Here is an 18536-nt window from a genome sequence, read left to right on the forward strand (position 1 = left end):
TAGGATTCACTAATGTATCACCTGGAAATTTCCCTTGTGGTCTCTCTGATATCTGTCTTGATAATTGACCAATCTGGGTCTCCAAATTTCTGATTGATGCTTCCTGATTTCTGAAAGAAGTTCTGGTCTCCTGCATGAATGCAGTTGTCTCTTCCCTGAATGAATTAGACCCCTGGATATAATCCTGAGTTGTCTTAGATAACTGAGCAAACGCTTTCTCCCATGCAGCAGGATCACTTGACTGCTCCTTCATATGTGGTGGTGGAGGATGTAATGGTGGGTTCAATTGATGGTTGGAACTATAGCTGAATCCTGGGTGTTGATTCTTGTTCTTCCATGGTGGCACATAAACATTCCTTCCCTGATTGTTGTAGTTCCTTTGATTATTCTGATCATACCACACTCCATTCACCTCTGCTTGTTCTGGTGATCCCCCATAATCACACTCCTCTGTCACATGGCCTTTGCCACAGATAGCACATACACTCTTGGTTTCCACAGAAGCTACCTTTTGTGAAGAGAGTTGCTTAATAAGGGTATCCAACTGTTGCTGCTGTTGTCTCTGTGTCTGCATCAGCTGATCATTCCTTGCCAACAGAGCATCATACCCATCCAACCTGATGATTCCTGTCCTTCTGTCAGCCACTGGGGCATTATCAAATTCCTGAGATGCCAATGACTCAAAGATATCCAAGGCTTCTTGAGGAGTCTTGGTAGTCAATGATCCACCAGCAGTGGCATGCACCAAGGTTCTAGTGTTAGTGGTCATTCTTTGTAGGAAGATTGCTGCTTGTTGCCATGCCTCAATTCCATGCTGTGGACATTTCCTCAACAAAGTCTTGAATCTCTCCCAAGCCTCATAAATGGATTCTGACTCTTTCTGCTTAAAGCTTGTAATCTCATCCTTCAACTTGGCCCTCTTGGATGCTGAGAAAAACCTCTGCAAGAACTTGGTTTGCAGATCATCCCAAGTTGTTATACTTCCTTGTGGCAATGATTGCAGCCATCTCCTTGCATCATCCGTCAGTGAATGAGTGAATAGTCTCAACAGAATTGCATCTCTTGTGACACCATTTATCTTCACAGTATCACTCAACAACAGAAAGTTCTCTATGTGCAAGTAAGGGTCCTCTGCACTGGTTCCAGCAAACTGATCCTTCTGCACCAAATGTATCAAAGCAGGCTTCAATTCAAAGTTGTTGGGCTCCACTGTTGGGCGCACAACACTCCCAATTGGAGGAATCACTGCAGGAGTCATGTACTCTCCCAGTGTCCTCTATGGTGGTGGTGGTGGTGGTGGTCTGTGATTCTCTGCCATTATCTCTTCCTGATTAACCGTACTGGATTCACCAATTTCTTGCAACTGTCTCCTTTGCCTGGCTGCCCTTTTGTGCTTCCTCAATGTCCTTTCTAATTCTGGATCATACAACAACAAATTCGGATCAAGTGTACCTCGCATATACCAGAATCAAAATTGACCAGAAACTTAACATAAACTAAAATACTGAAAATAAAAGGATTCAATCTCAGAATTCTATGGTATCAGTTAGTGTTGAAAAACAAATTCCCCGGCAACGGCGCCAAAAACTTGTTGGACGTTTAGCAAGTGCACTAGTCGTACAAGTAATAAAATGATGAGTAAAGATCGTTCCCACGAGGAATTGTGTTCAAGCACCAATAAACCATAGAAAACTAATTTGAATCAGATAAGAATTTGTAAAAGTCATGAATAATTTGTCACCAGAAAATTGATTGTAAGTAATTTGACACAAAATAAATATGGATTAAGAATTAATAAAACAACAAGTAGTCAGAAAACAACTTTCCTCCATAATAACCCATGTAAAAACTGATCATATGATGAATTCTTTTCCATGTGATGTTAATCAACCTTTTACTTATCATCAAGATGTAATCCCTTACTACCCTGATAGATACATTAATCAGAAACCCCAATCCCTTGGTGATCTCTTTCTTAATACATGCATGAAATACTAAAGTCTTAAGATTACATCAGAACTCTAGCATCAATCCCTTGAGTACTAGAATTCTGATGTTGAGATTATCAGATACAGAAGTCATATAAACATCCCTGTTCTACACTACTTCCTTGATAGAAATAATTAAATCAGAAAATCTCAAATCAACAGATGAAAAATACTTCATCATATTAATCAGATAACTTCATTTCCATGTTGAAGGTCTTCAATCTCCAAACTATTACAAAGAAATCCTAATACAAAAACTAAAACACTAAGAGAATTTAGAGAGAAGTCAGACTAAAGTTTAAGAGAGAGAGAGAAAATTCCAGATCTTTTACTAAGTGTGAAGGCTTTGCCTTTTATAGTGTTACAATTAAAAACAGAAAACTGATGTGGGCGCTAAAACGTCCATAAGTGACCGTTTTAGCGTCCATGCTTTACGTATGCTCAACTGCTTTTAACTGACAAAAACGCTAAAACGTTAAGGAATGACCATTTTAGCGTCCAAACTTGGTGGATGCTCAACTGAATTTAACTGACTCCAACGCTAAAACTCTTGATTTGGACGTTTTAGCGGTGGAGACCAGAGTCCTTTTTCCACTTCAGGGCGCTAAAACGCTTATTGCAGGCCGTTTTAGCGCCCAAGACCAGCAATTTTCCATCTTCTAAGTGCAGCAGCGCGCTAAAACGCTCTGTGTGGGCGTTTTAGCGCTCATCACCAGCAAGTTTTGGCCTCTTCCTGTAGCAGGGCGCTAAAACGCTCAGTGTGGACATTTTAGCGCTCAACACTTAGGCAATTTTTCTCCTCTTGAGCTCCAGAATCTTCTTCCTTCTCTAGTTGCCTTTCAAGCTTGCTTTTCCTACAAGAATCATACAAATTTCCAATAAAGCTCTTGAACTTGTAATTGAGGACATCTTAGGACATTAACCTTGTTTTTCATCGTTTAATCACACAATTTGATCCTAATTCCTGCTAAAAACCATGATGAACTAAGGGTTCACATCAACCAATGCATCAACAGCAATACCACCAATAAACACAGTATCTCTAACAAGGTTCGGAGCGCGGTCCGACTGCTGCCTATCCAAGGTGTAAACACACCCAACAGAAGGTGGCACTGCAGGTGCCGAAGTAGAAGCCATCGGAACCATGTGCAAAGGAACTGCCTGAACAGCTGCAGCTCTCGCCGTCGACGACGGATAGTCTCTAGCGAAGTGGCCCTCCTTGCCACACTGGAAACAAACCAACTGCCTCGAAGCACAACGTCCCACATGCTCCTTTCCGCACCCCGCACATCTCGGAGTGGAAGGAGGCCTAGCAAAACTCCCCTGCTGTGAAGCAGTCCTCTTGAACTGACCAGGCGCCTGCCTAGTAGCCAACTGTTTATCCTTGCCCTTCCCAGGAAATCTCTTGTCCTTCCAGGACGTAGAAACAGGAGTGGAACCAACAGTCCCCTTGGTCTCGTCGACCTTGGCCCTCTTGGCCTTACTCGCTATGCAGACATCCTCAATGTGCTTACACTGCTGAACCAGTGTACCAAAGTCCCTCGAAGCAGCTCCAGCTAAATGCTCAGCAATCACCTCACTAAGTCCTCTACGGAACTTAGTAGCCAGAAACATCGGAGTAGGAGGAACCATCCGGAAGTGCGCAAACTTCACCAGCTCATTGAACTTGGCCAGGTACTCGTCAACAGTCATCGAGCCCTGAACCAATCTATCAAACTCCCCCTGCTTCCTCTCCTGCGCATCATAGGGAAAGTATCTGCCCAAGAAACACTCCTCGAAGAATGGCCATGTCAAAACACGACCCTGCATCTCATAAGCACGAGAGGTGTTCGTCCACCACTCATGGGCATCGCCCTCCAGCATATAAGTCGAGAACATCAGTTTCTGCGGATCTGTACACTGCATGACCTGAAATATCTTGTCCAGCGACTCCAGCCATCTAGCAGCAGCAATAGGATCCAAAGACCCCTCAAACACAGGTGGCTTATGCTTCCTAAAAGCATTCAGCCGGCGGTCTATCACATCACGATCCTCAGCAGGCTCTACAAGAGTCTCCCTCGTCTCAGCGACATGAGCAGCACTGCCAATGTGACTCAGGCTCTCATCCTGAACACTAGCCGGTGGCGGCGGCGATGGCGGTGGTGCATGGCCTACAGCAGGACCAGCCCTCATCTCCTCCAACATGACTATCATCATCGTCATGTTCGCCATCCTGTTCGCCTCGAGGACATCCTCAGTGGTCCTCCGGTTCGCTTCACGGACCTCCTCTGCGGCTATCCGGTTCGCCTCGCGAACAGCATCCATCATTGCCGTGTTGGCCAATCTAGTGACCTCCTGATCGGCTAACCTAGCCGCCGGCATCTCAGCCAATGCAGTCAGGATAGGATCGAGTTGATCCTCAGAAGTCTCTCGTGTTCTTCCGGACCTTACCATGACTCTGCACAAGTTACACAAATTATGAGTTGATCAGGCCCACACAGTGTGATTACATATGCATTATCATACTAAAATTCGACGGAGTAAACACACAAGACAGACACAACCAAACATTCTAGCTATTGCAATACATACAGGCTTTTCCCTCAAATCATTGCTCTGATACCATAAATGTAACACCCCGTATATATCCGACAATGTTATCATACTATCGTATTAAGCAGCGCTTAATAAAAATGCGGAATATCTTTTTCTTTTCAATTATGATGTCATTATCATTACCAACTTGCTTATTAATCAATTAATAAAACAACGCCTGTATGTAATTGCAATAAAACAGATATCTGAATATACCTCATAACATAGATAATAAAAGTGTGGCTCTAGTCACGGAACTACAACAACGTATACCGGACCATCTAACAGTTTATACAACTCCAATCTAAAGCACTAACATACAGTGTCATGGACAATCCCCATGCTCACTCAAATAAGGCAACACGCCCAACATCAGTCTCAACAACAACATAAACATAAATAACGAAAAACATAAACAGCATCCATAACCAGTCATGGCAGCAAACAGCATAATATCATCAACTAAGCTCTGGCCTCCTGCCGCCAGAGGTATCAGTCACCAAACTACCGGAACCTGAAATAAGCATTCCCCAAACGAGGGGTGAGATCTCTAAACAAAAAATCTCAGTAAGACAAGGGGTCCTCAAGGATCTTCCACCCCAAGCTCACTTACATGTGCAATATAAGTTTAAAAGCAGATATCATCATCAGTTCTAAAATAGTGCAATGCAGTAGATAATCATGTCATGTGTGTCAATTCTATTATACTGGCCAGAGAAATGCAGGATTTACATACGCCAAATACCCACACTAGTGCAAGACGCTACTTGCATTCACCCCGGATCACCATATCGTATGACGCTACATACTCAGGCTTACCGTCAAGATGAAACAACACATGCATATTAAAAGCCATTACACATAAAGCTCATCAGCATTTCAAATATTCAAAGCATGTAACACAGCATGCATACAACCACACCCCCATGGGACATGGTGGAACCACAACATGGCTAAACCGAGGACACGAAAGCTTACCTTGCAAGCTAACACCCAAAGCCAAGAGTCCACAGCTCAAAGTCCAAACACAGCAGATTCACAATCTGTTATGGACCAATACTATATCAATAATAATGCGACACAAGCATATAAATTAAAGACAATGTCGTTCCTTACGTTTTACGTCTTAAGGCTCCATACCAAGCCATAAGTCCTTAATCACAACGATTCTGACTTAGTTCATTAATTACAGAAGTTCCACTTCATCAATCTAGGGTCCACAAACCCCCAATAGCCTACTGTACACACAGCATAGCTACTGTTCTTCGAAATCCCAGAATATCCGGATATTCCTCGGGACCATATCCCGATATCTCACTGGACATACCCGGATATGCAATATCCGGATATCCAGAATCCCATATCCGGATATCTGATATCCGGATACTCAAAACCCATATCCGGATATCACATAACCGGATATTCCTCGGGCACATATCCGGATATTTCACGACAGAATGCAGAAAATGCATTTCGTGAAGATATCCTTCCAAGGTTCCGTTTTTAACACTTAATTACGTTAAAGCATGCATCTTTATACTGATTAAGGTCCACACCCCAGTTGGTTACTTGATTAACTCTTTAAACACTCAAAGATCACACCTTTAACCCATTAAAACACAAGCTCAAGGTAGGTACAACTCACCAAAGCTCAAAACAGAGGATCAATGGCTCATGGAGCTCACCACACTGCCTCTTCAGGTTCTGGAAATAAGGTGTACGAAAATGCAACACAAAGGTTGGTCTTTTCTTCACAAAGAAGCTTCTTGAAGGTTCACAAGCCAAGAACAAGACTCCAACCACCCAAACAACCCAAAACAGCAGCTCCACCCACCAAGGTCAGCACCCTCAACTCAGAAAAATGCCTCCAACACACTCCCAAAGACCACTCTTACTCACCACAAGTGTTTAGGAGAAAAATAAGTGAAGGAAATGGCCTCAAAGCTCAAGAAATGGTGAAGGCAAGTGAAGGAGACACCAAGTCAGCAAGGAGACCCACACTCAGCAGCCACTCACGCACAAAAACTGAGGTCCTAGGGTTATGTGCCAATTATAAGGCTATTTATAGCGGTTTAACCATTAATCACCCAGTATTAACTTTAATTGCTACGCTTAGGATTTTAATCCCAAACTATGGATTCTTAACCTACTCAATTTTATAAGAATTATCATATTTTTCTTATAATTTTCTGAGCACCTTTCCGGTACGCGCTTTTCCAAGCCAGTACCGGTTTCTAGCACAACTATCTCAATCATTTTAATCCTTGAGCTAACTCATCATCATAACCATTTATGCACTAAGGCACCAACCATTGATTTTATAATACTTTTCACACCATTTCCATCCAATTTCCTTATAGGTCGAATTACCACATAAACCATACATCCAATATTCTTCCTTCCAATTCCACAACATCATACCAACCTACCATCCATTTAAACACCATTTACAACCATACAACCTCAACTACACAATTTTTACATCATTTTTTCTCCAAACCCTTTATGGTTCGAATTCTGCAAGGAAGCCTACACCAAGGCTTTCAATTCAATTTAACACTTTCACTTGTCTTGCGATCTCATTATTAACCCATACCAATGCTCCACAACTCAATTATCCAATCCCATCATCATGACCATTCATAAAGTATTGAAATCTCATCATAAAATTTCACTAATTTACAATTTTCCAAATCACAATAATTTTTATTACACCAATTATCATCATTTATCATTCTAAGCATTTAATTTCAAAGGAGACATATCATTTAATGCTCCTAACTACCACAACTCAATTCATAACTTCAAAACCCTCATCAATTTTATGATCTTAATAAAAACTCATTGAGAATGTGAAAACTTACCACCAATAGCCTCCAATGGTCCAAGGGAGTGATCTCCAACCAATGGTTCAACACAAAAGTCACCAAAAATTCTCTAAAATGCCAATATTTTTGTTGCTGAAATAGGGGTATATCTCCCTCCACAATGATCCCCACAAGGTGCACTCTACATGAAAGTCACTCACAATCTCAAGGGGAACAACTTTGTAGTTAGAAGTTTCTCTTAAAAATTGGCTCTAAAAGGGAGTTGTAAACAAAAGAGCCAAAACCCTTGAAAATGGAGGAAAGTCACGATGCAGGAGAAGGAATAGGAGAGAGAGAGTTCAGATTTTTCAATGTAAAAGGGTCACTTAGTCACTTAAAACCCATAGGTGGGTCCCACTTGCGAATTAACTTTAATAAATCATCTATTTTGATCCACAAATTCATAACCTATGTATTTTTCTCATTCACGTCATATTTTTATTTCTTAAAAATACTGATCATATTTTCACGCTTATCGGTATAATTATACCGCAGTATTTTACACTGGTAAAATTACTATTCATCAATTTTTCCGAAACTTGCCTATCCACTCGATTTTTCGCTCTGAATCCATTTTCGACATTATTTTTACCATTTGAGATCTTCTACTCAATTTTTCATACCTCGAGTTACGTGTTTGATAAATTACTATTTTACCCTTCTTATGCAATTTGACTTTAATCTTAGGATTTTCACTAATCCTACCATTTAATCATCATTACCTCATATAATTATACATTTAGAAATACAAGGTGTTATAAGGTACTTCTAGAGTGGAAGGAAAAGATAAGGATAAGGGTAAGAGACCAGCTGTTGAAGACTAGAGATGTACTTGGGAGCTGCTATTTGAATGGATATATATTTTGTGAAATCTCTGTATATATATGTTTTGATGTGATAACTAGTAGAAATAATATTTTGAGAGGCCTAAGTTGCCTATGTAAATGTTTTGTAAGGATTAACAAACATATATAGATATGGTGTGATAGTTTAGCCTAGTGGCATGGAGCCATCTTTTTTATGGAGTTCGAATGGAATGAATATTGTGTCAATCAGGTGTTGAGAACCAAGTGGAATCGTGAGATTCCTAGATGTTGGAAAACAGTGGAGATGCTGTCAAAATTTATAAGAATTTGATGGGGAAGTGTGTATGAATTTGATAAGTCATATCTCACTCAATTCTTTGTCAAATGAGACGTGTGAGCTGTCATTGTGAAGCTTAGGATGTAATCTTTAATGTCCTAAAATATGGTACAACAATGAAGGGGAAAATAGAGTGCAGTTGCTGTTTGTGTTCGCTGCCCAGTTTGCAGTGAAGTTGACGACAAGAGTGATTAACTTAGAAAATTCATAACTCCTTCGTTTCTTATCGAAACAAGGCTTATGATATATCAAATTGAAGGTTTAGATGTCAGCTATAACATATCAAAATTGAGAGAAAACAGATGAGTGGTTTTGCTGCAGTTTGCAACGCTGTAAAGTAGTGCAGGTTCACTATTGACGTATATTGATAGTTTTGAGCAGTAAACTTACAGTAAAGATATCTAGAGTTGTAGAAGTCCAAATTAAGCTTATGATACTTTGTTGGAAAGCTTGAAATGTCTAGTTTAACATACTAGAAGATAGGAGTTTAATTATAAAAGGTCAAGTGCAGTTTTAACAAAACTGAACCTATATAAGGTTGGTATGTCGTGTAATAACGTATTGTTGCTTCGTTGGTTTATGGGAACTGTTTAGCAATCTTTGTGTATGCTTTGTGTGATAAAGCAGTAGAATTTATATTTCGCAAATGTTTTTGGTTATGATCATGTTATGGGAATTGTTTTGAATACGTTTTAAAATGAAAACGTTGTCTATAAAAGGAAAAAGTTTATCGTATTTTAATTCAATTGTCGTGATTATAACTAAGCTTAATATCATATGTATGGTTAATACGCCGGTCCAGAATGGGGTGTTACAACCTCGTTCATTAAAGGTCCTCTGCTGAGTCATTGTTGGCAAAGTAGTCGCCATGGGAATATGGGGCTTCGTATTCCATGTAGCCCATGAGTCAAGGAATTAGATTTGGCAGTAAAGAGACTTGAGCAAATCCATTGGACAAGGTCTTGGTCCTAGATTACAGTTGATTTAATAGTGAATTAGTGTATCCATTTTTTTCCCTTTAATTGTTGTTTCGTTTAACAAACCAATTGTTCCTTTCTATATAGCTCATTTTATCTTTCCAAATTTTATTTCATTTCATATCACATCACACCACAATAATTAATTTCTGTGATCTTTTGTTCTTCCTTGAATTAGGAAGGACTTGAGTATATAATAATGCGAGGAGTTGTTTGAAGTTAAATTGAACCATTTGTCACAAGGGAACAACCCTGGGATACTTGGGAACGTCGACCAGAATAGTTCAATATTGTTAACTTATTATTTTCATTTTTTAACGTAGCTTAAATATCAGTTAGCAATACTTTCTCTGTGGGAACGACAATTTGGGACTTAAACACACCCCTTTATTACTTGATGCGTGAACTTGCGCCAGTGGCCTCATTCTAGGGAACGAATGCGTTTCCTTTGACTGATTGTAAAAAGGACCAAAAGTCATAATATTGGGGACGAATGCATTTTACTTGATAGACTGTGAGAGGACCCAATAAATGTGTAATAGAGTTGTTGAGATAGTTTGAAATCCAAATAATGTAGAAATCAATGGCTTGAAGCCTTTGATGTGAATATCCATGGATGGATTATACATGTATTAAGTTTTTGGACAATTAGAATTGTGTCTTTGATTTGAGAAAATGCTCAATTAGTATTAGGAGAAAGCTTAGTTGGAAAAATCATAAGGATTTAAGAAACAAGAAGAATATCTCATTTTCCACTGTTGGAGAACGGGCGTTTAAGTGCATTCTTGTGTAAGGAACAGGGCTTTGGGTACTGTCTTAGCGCGGTTAAGCGTACAAATAGGCGCTTAAGCGCCATCGGACAAATTGTACCCCCTTAGCAAAAGTTGCATAACTTGAATTAGAGAGCTCCAAATCTAGTGCGGTTTAGACCTATATGAAGCTAACTCAAATATCTACCCCCTATGGGAGTTAAATGACATGTTGAAGAAAAAAAGTTTGTTCATTTTACAGTTATATGATAAGTGATCTTCTTAAGCCATGCTAGCTTATGGCAGCTAAATTGTAGTAGCCCGTTGTACACTGGTATGTTATCATAGCATATGATATTAAACGCAGTTACAATAACAGTAGTTGAATTAAAATACAGTAAATTTTTTTTCCTTTTTATCGAACAATGTTTTTATTTGAAAACCAATTTTGTATTTAGCAAAATTCAAAATTGTAATTATATCTCGTACACATTTGTGAAATAATTAAATCTAAGTCATACATGTCATATAACACTTATTTATTGTAGCTAAGTGGTTTCCATAAACCAATAAAGCCAATTTTATAAATTCCCACACAGAACTACCCTTGGTTTTTTCTCAAACTTAGGAATGAATTACATGTTCACAAATTCCCATGTTTTAGTATGTTATTCTAGACTTCACAAGCTTTCCAATGAGGAACCATAAGCCTAATTTACAATTGTATAACTCCAGATATGTTACCGATAGTGAATATAGGGAAGTCTGTAATTCTCAAAATCGAGGCATATTTCGATGCCCAAAATTCTCTCAACCCATTTTCTTTTTAAACTAGACATCAAGGGATGCAATTTGACATATCATACACCTAGTTTCGTTGAGCAACGAAGGATATATGATTGTTGCAAGCTACTACTTATTAACTGTGAAAACTGGCAACAAGGGAAGTCAGGGACTGATATGAACCTCACCAAGAATAGTGAGACCCAAGACCAATTTAGTTAGGATCGTTTCAACAATCAGAAATTTTAAACAAGAAATAAAGAACCTTGACCCGTTATCTATGGAAGATAAGAACCAAAGGTATAAGAAGGATAAAGTCGCCATACTCAAGAAATAAGAAGGTGAGTGATAAGTTTGTGTTGAACGCCACAAGAAAAGCTTCTTGATAAGTTCAGAGTTCTAGATAAGAATCAAAGAGAAGAAACATCTATCTTTAAATATAACTACAAAATCTGATTACAAGAGTTGTATCGACCCTTATTTATACTTGGAACATCCCTCCAATAATAGGAAAATACTAACAATTGGAAAGACACTAATTTAAAGTTGACAACTTGGAAAAAGGAAAAGACTCTAATCAGCCCACTAAACATTAATGAAATTGGAAATGTGAATCAACCCCTCTAAGTATTAATAACATTGAAAGTGCTATCAGCCCCACTAAGCATTAATTGACATTGAAAATTGCTACTCATTCCACTCAACCTCCCTTGCATTGATGGCATTAACTAAATTCTGATTACGAATAAATTTGGAGTTGATGTCTTCATGATTAGCCCACATTTGCTGGATCAACCCACTAAGAGCTTCTTTAAACTTCTTGGCCCTTGATCTTGTGATTGGCCCATTTGGGAATTGCAATGGATCACTAGGTGTTGTCTCCTTATTCATATAAGGGTCGCTCACTATTTTTTAATATGTGGGAGTTCCACCAATCTTTTTGCTCCCAAATTTAAATAGGTTATAGTAGACACCTAGATATTTAATTTGATATATCATAAGCCTTAATTGGATAAGCACTGAGAGAGATATTGAATTTCAAAATCGCAAACCAAAGGCAAAATCTAATCTTGTGGATTCGGGCAGTCCTTATTCAATCGAATTCTGGGAACGATCTACTTCCCAACCAAGTCCCATATTTTAGGACAATATAGGTAACATCCTAAGCATCAAAATGGTACTCACACACCTCATTTGATTAAGGATTGAGTGAGATATGAATCTCCAAATTTGGAGGTAAAATTCTTACGATTTCTAAAAAATTTGACAGCATTTCCTTTGTTTTTACAATTAATCTCATTTCTTCAAATGGGTACCTAATAACATGGAATGACATTCAAAGGCTCAACATACCTTGGTGCACTAATATCGTTCAACATATGCCATATTATTGTCTTTTCTTAATCCTCAAGTTATTATTCACAAGTTACCGCTTTCAATACTTATCATTTTTACATCATTAATTTCATACCTATTCCAATCATATATATCCTCCAATTATACATTTATATTCATTATAAGACATCAAAGTATATCACAACATATCACAATAGGCTTTTAGGCCATTCCATCATTATTTTTTCGTAACATTACATATCCAGATATCCAAATGAATATAAATAAAATTACACCATTTGACGAAATATACATTATTAATATTACATTTAAAAGCTTAACTTCAATGAATATACAAGTATTTACAAATACCACATGCCAACTTTCTTATACAAAATAATGAACATTTACCATGCTTGATCACTAAAGCAACAACATATCATCACAATTTAACTCCAAGATATCCGAGTCTCTCAAGCTCCATGCGATGTCCTACCTCCTTCAGCCGGAGTACTTCAAAGTGGTCCTCCAAACGTGGGGTGAGATTTAACAATCTCGGTAAACTAAGGGTCCTGAAGGGTCACTCCACCCAATGGTTAACTCAATGTGCATGAGCAGTAATACAAGCATATTAAGAACATACATCCAACACAATCACTGGGCACAAAATCAAAGAACATCCATAATGGATATCGTTCAAGTACCCCATCATATAACTTTGAGACTTCCTAGAGTGCTCTTGTGGATAACAACTCTAAGGTATTATACCAACTGGAACTCCCTCATGGAGACCTATCCAATGGAAGTCCCCCAACAATATTCTACTGGCCAGAGAATCCAATCATATATATATATATATATATGTATATATACATATATATCACACAAGCATATTCATTCAACAATGCATGATTATACCATATCCAATATTATCACAAATTGCATTTTCCAACCATCACTCCCAATGGGGCATGATGAAACACACTTTTACCCCAAGTAGGTTTTCCTCCTTTTCCCGGCTTCCTTGTCCAACAAGTAAGCTCACCAACACACTTTTAAAAAAAGGTCACCTATTCCAACTAACACTATCCAAAATGCAAACACATAGGAATTCAAGTCTAATGACTTACCAAATCCTAGATGATGAAGAACCAATGGCCTCCAACACCTTAGGCAATGCCTAGGTTTCCATCAAGCTCTCCACTTGATTCAATCTACATGATCACAAAACCAAGTGATCAATACACAACTTGGCAATACAAATTTTCAAGTACTTCAAACCACATTTTCTTGCATACCCCTCGGCCAACACACCAAAAATAGTCCAATTCTTCATTTTAATTTCATCTTACAATTGACATGGTATTTGTAACACCCGTTGTTAACCCGGTTTGTTAACATGTCATCGTATTAAGCCACGCTTAATTTAAAAATGCGGAATAACTTTTTACTTTCAATTATGACGTCATTATCATTACCAAGTTGAATTACTTAATTCATTTCCAAAACATTGCCTATATATAATTGCAAGAGACAACTAACTGAAATGCTTCATATATAAGATGTGTATCTACTCATGGATCTACAACACGTAGTCCGGAGAATATCCTGATAAATTATACAAAGCCAGTCAAAGAAACAACATAAGCAATGTGGCATGGACAATCCCCATGCTCACAAAATAAGGCAACAACGCCCAACAGCAGTCTCAGTTCAAATGACATGGCAGTAAAGATAACACAATGTCAGCATCTAGCAAAATCATCATAATAGCATGTAATCAACTAAGCTCTGGCCTCCTTCCGCTAGAGGTCTCAACCCCCGCGTTACCTGAACCTGAAATAGTGCCCCAAACATGGGGTGAGATCTCTAAACAGAAATCTCAGTAAGACAAGGGGTCCTCAAGGATCTTCCACCCCAAGCTAACTTACATGTGCAATATAAGTTCTAAAAGCAGTAATTCAATATCAGTTCCAAAATCAGTGCAATGCAGCAGATAATCATGTCATGTGTGTTATAGCTATTCTACTAATCAGAGAAGTGCAGGAATATGTCTATTACCCACATAGTACCAGCCCCTGCTGTACCCGCCCACAGGACCACCCCATGGCCTCCTGTCTAGACGAAACACAACATACATATCGTCAACAATTGCACTTAACAGCTCAATAGCATTTCAATAAAAACAATACATGAAAATACATCATGCATATAAACCACCCCCCCCCCATGGGACATGGTGGAACAGACAATGGCTAAACTGAGGACACGAAAACTTACCTCGCAAGCTAGTTATCCAAGCCAAGAGTCCAACCAAGAGCCCACACTAGCTCAAAGCCCACAAACAGCCCACACTAGCTCAAAGCCCACAAACAGCTCAATCACAATCTGTTTATACAGTAAATAATCATCAACAACCATTGCTCAAGGTTACATTAAGTGATTCAGGCTTTCCATCTCATTTTAAGTCATTTTAGGTAGTTTCTGCATGAGGTATTCGAATACTCCTCGATGAGTATTATTCGAATACTCCAAGTCTCTAGAAAGTATCCGAATACTTTCACTTAAGTATTCGAATACCACAAGGTATCCGAATACTTTGCCCCCAGTATTCGAATACTACACAGTATCCGAATACAAATACCCCAGTATCCGTATACTACCTAGTATCCGAATACTTTTTCAAGGTATCCGAATACTTTTCTTCCCAGAAAAGTATCCCAATACTCCAGCAAGGAGTATTCGATTACCAGTGAACAAGTATTCGAATACTACACGAAAAGTATTCGAATACTTCTTCAACAGAATGCAGAAATACGAACAGGCTTCTGCATAATCCCATTTTTAGGGGTCCAAACGTGATTGGGAGTCCAACGACTACCTAAACAGATGTTCATTATCATGTTTAAGAGTCAGAAACGCAGTCCTTAACTCAAATGACCCAAGATTCACTTTTTAATAGATTAAACAAGCTTAAAACCTAAAAATAACAAAGAGGTGGTCTTGGTTTACCTCTATGGTCTCAAACTCCGAAAATGACACTGACTTGGAGCCTCCAACACAGCTCCAAGGTTCTGCCACTTCAAGACCGCGAAAATCAACTACAAGATGGGTCCTTTATGCCAAAAGGTGGCTTTTTGAAGCTCAAGAAGCCAAGAACAAGGCCACACCACCCAACTCAGAGAATGCAGCCCCTTAACCCCCAAACCAGTGATCAAAAACTCAGAAATAAGCTCACCAACTCACTCCCAATGCAAGCTCTCACACCCACAATGTGTTTACAAGGAGAAAGATGGGTAATCTCCCATAAAAATGGTGTCTTGAAGGATTTTAGTGAAGAAGAGGCAATGGAACAGTGAAAGAGGGAGGGAGGCAGCAGCTACACACACAACCCACGCAGAAAATGGCTGAGTATCAGCCTAGGGTTGTGTGCAAACGCCTATTTATATCCCCGTTAAGTTTAATTGCACAGTATTAGAATTAATAGCTTCGCTTATCATTTTAATCTGAAACTTGAGATTCTGAACCTACTCATTTTTCTAAGATTTGTCATGTTTTTATTTTATTTTTCGCATCACCTTTCCGGTACGCGCTTTTCTATAGCCAGTATCAGTTCTAGCACAAGTTCTTATTATTTTGACCTGAAACTTGTTTTACCAGTCCTATATAATATTCTAGGAATATTCATGCACTTATTATAATTTTTCGGGATACTTCACCGGTATGCATTTATACCGAATAGCGGAACCGGTATTTACGCTTTTCGTCAGAAAAGCGACTTTCAGCATTCTTAATTACTTTCTATAATTATTTAAACCTTCTCATAATTATTAGGGTCAATTATGGAATTATTTCCTAATTCTCTTATTTATTTAGTTAATTTCCTTAATTAACGGTGCAGGTTCTTACAATATTATCAACACATTACACCATCAGTTATATTACCACATCATACCCTAATTACGTCATACCGCATTTAACAACTTTTCCCATTTCTCCTACAAGGCTGAGGCATGCTCATCAAAGGGCCAATAGAAAATTCATGTTTTACATTGTTCTTATTCTTGTTTAACCTCTCCTCCAATAATTAATCCCAACACACCACACTTCAATCCATCATCCAACATCATTTCACTTCATAATTTCCACACTTTTTACACATATTTTTTGGTCCAAATATTATATAACCAAAGTCATGTTTTTAATTCATTTTCACCAATCATTTACCATGTATACTTTTCAACATACACTAAACCCAACAAATGCTCTAAAATCATGAACTCAACAACAATTTCCATGAACATACCCATTTTATTGTTAGTATATGGATATCCTAGAGACAATCTTTTGATTAGATTAGGACATTTGTGTACCTTTTATATTGTCGCAAATAAATCATAAGCACTCTTTATCCTGTTTCATATTTTGTCTCAATATGATTGTTTATATATTATATGAGTAACTGGATAAACGCCTTGGAATAGAATAAGTATCTCTTGAGTATCTGTGATGAGATCACGATCATGAGGATTCAAGGATACCAGATGTTTATTTCTAATTTTATGTTCCTAGTCTAGAGACACTGAGAATGGGGATCAGTGATCTCGGGTAAGACTAGCACGACTTATCTACTTGTATTCAGATACAAGGTAAACACCTCATGAGCTACAGATATGGAGATGTCTTAGCTAAAGTCGTGAGTGGACCTATAAGGGTATAGCTCGCACTGAACAGACCCACAAAGAGGCTCTATGAGGAAATCTCACAAATAGTATCATTAGAGCAGCTTCTTATTATTTGGGTATGTCTTTCCTTAGACCAGAAGTTTTCACCTAGACTATGTTCTAGATGCATGTTTTGATTGTATACCTCGTCTGCTTGAAACATGGAGATTCATAGGTATACCTTTGGGCATGTCCTGAAAGAACACAAGCCTAGGGTGATAAGCTGAAGGAATCCGTCAAATCTCTGTGAGGGATTAGGTTATCTGTAAATCGGAGAAATCAGGATGACATTTACGGGACTCGGGAATCTATGCATAGTAAAAGAGATCATGAGATGATCTGCCTTTAGAGTCAGTAAATTGAAGATTCCCTATTTCGAATTAAAGCTTACCCTAAACCGCAAGGGTTGATACATCTCCTCACCCTAGGTTTAATGGGAAGGTACGAGACGAAAGGAAATACATACGGTAACCAAATACATTTAATAGGATGATCATTTCATTAACCTAACTAGCTCTGGGGCAACAAAGCATTGCTAGTGCTCTGTGTTGTCATTAAATGAGTTGTGGTCTTATTGGGCCCAAGTCCATTTATGCCAGTGGCTAAGTTAGGCCTAATGGGTCACACACTAACACCTTATTGTCTTGACATTATAGCATTAAAGGTTTTGTGCCTAATAATGGTTGTTAGCCCAAGAAGAAGTTTGGATGCTCACCTTAGAGGGAAAAGGGCGCATGGATTGTTGTAATGGGCTTGGATGGTCCAAGACATTATTAATAAATTTAATTAGTTAAATAATTATATAATGTTTAAATTTAAAATTTAAATTATGAATTTAAATATTTGAATATTTAATTTAGAATGTTCAAATTTGAATTGGCTATGAAAGGAAGTTTCATAACTGTAACATCCCGTAGAAATTAGGAATGTATATAAACTACCATTAGTAGTGTTAATACAAGTCTTGAACTCGAAAGATATATATATGTATTCAGGAGGGAATAAATTTGAGTTAGGAAAATTAATTTTGTGCATGCATGTTATTAGGAATAAGTAGGAATATTTCTTGAATTTGAATATTAGTGTAAGTATGTGATTAATTTTAGTTCCATGAATAAACCCTTTAGTAAATAATTAGAGGGTAACATAAAATAATAATGCGTGAGATAATTCACAAGTTAGGAGAGCATTTGACTTGAACGCTATTTGTTGTTTGTACGTGGTTGCTGAATGGTTATGTTTGAATTTATTGGTTGTTTGTATATGTTTGTTGTATGGTTGCTGTTTGAATATAACTGTTGCATGGGTTGTTAACTAAAATTTATGTTCCTTTAGGTGTGATGGTACCGGTAGTGCCCGGTATTAAGCATGGCTGTGCCCATTCCCTTGCTAGGTG

General features: G+C 38.2%; 1 non-coding gene across 1 annotated transcript; it reads left to right on the forward strand.

Moving 5' to 3' along the window:
* Positions 1-806: 806 nt before the first annotated feature.
* On the forward strand, positions 807-913 carry LOC133291460 (small nucleolar RNA R71). The gene has a single exon (XR_009748802.1). It is a non-coding gene; the product is annotated as a small nucleolar RNA R71 (small nucleolar RNA).
* Positions 914-18536: the final 17623 nt, after the last annotated feature.

Source organism: Gastrolobium bilobum, unplaced genomic scaffold (assembly GCF_033153095.1).
Source record: "Gastrolobium bilobum isolate Gb01-03AN ecotype WA unplaced genomic scaffold, APGP_CSIRO_Gbil_v1 utg190792, whole genome shotgun sequence".
Classification (NCBI taxonomy): Eukaryota; Viridiplantae; Streptophyta; class Magnoliopsida; order Fabales; family Fabaceae; genus Gastrolobium; species Gastrolobium bilobum.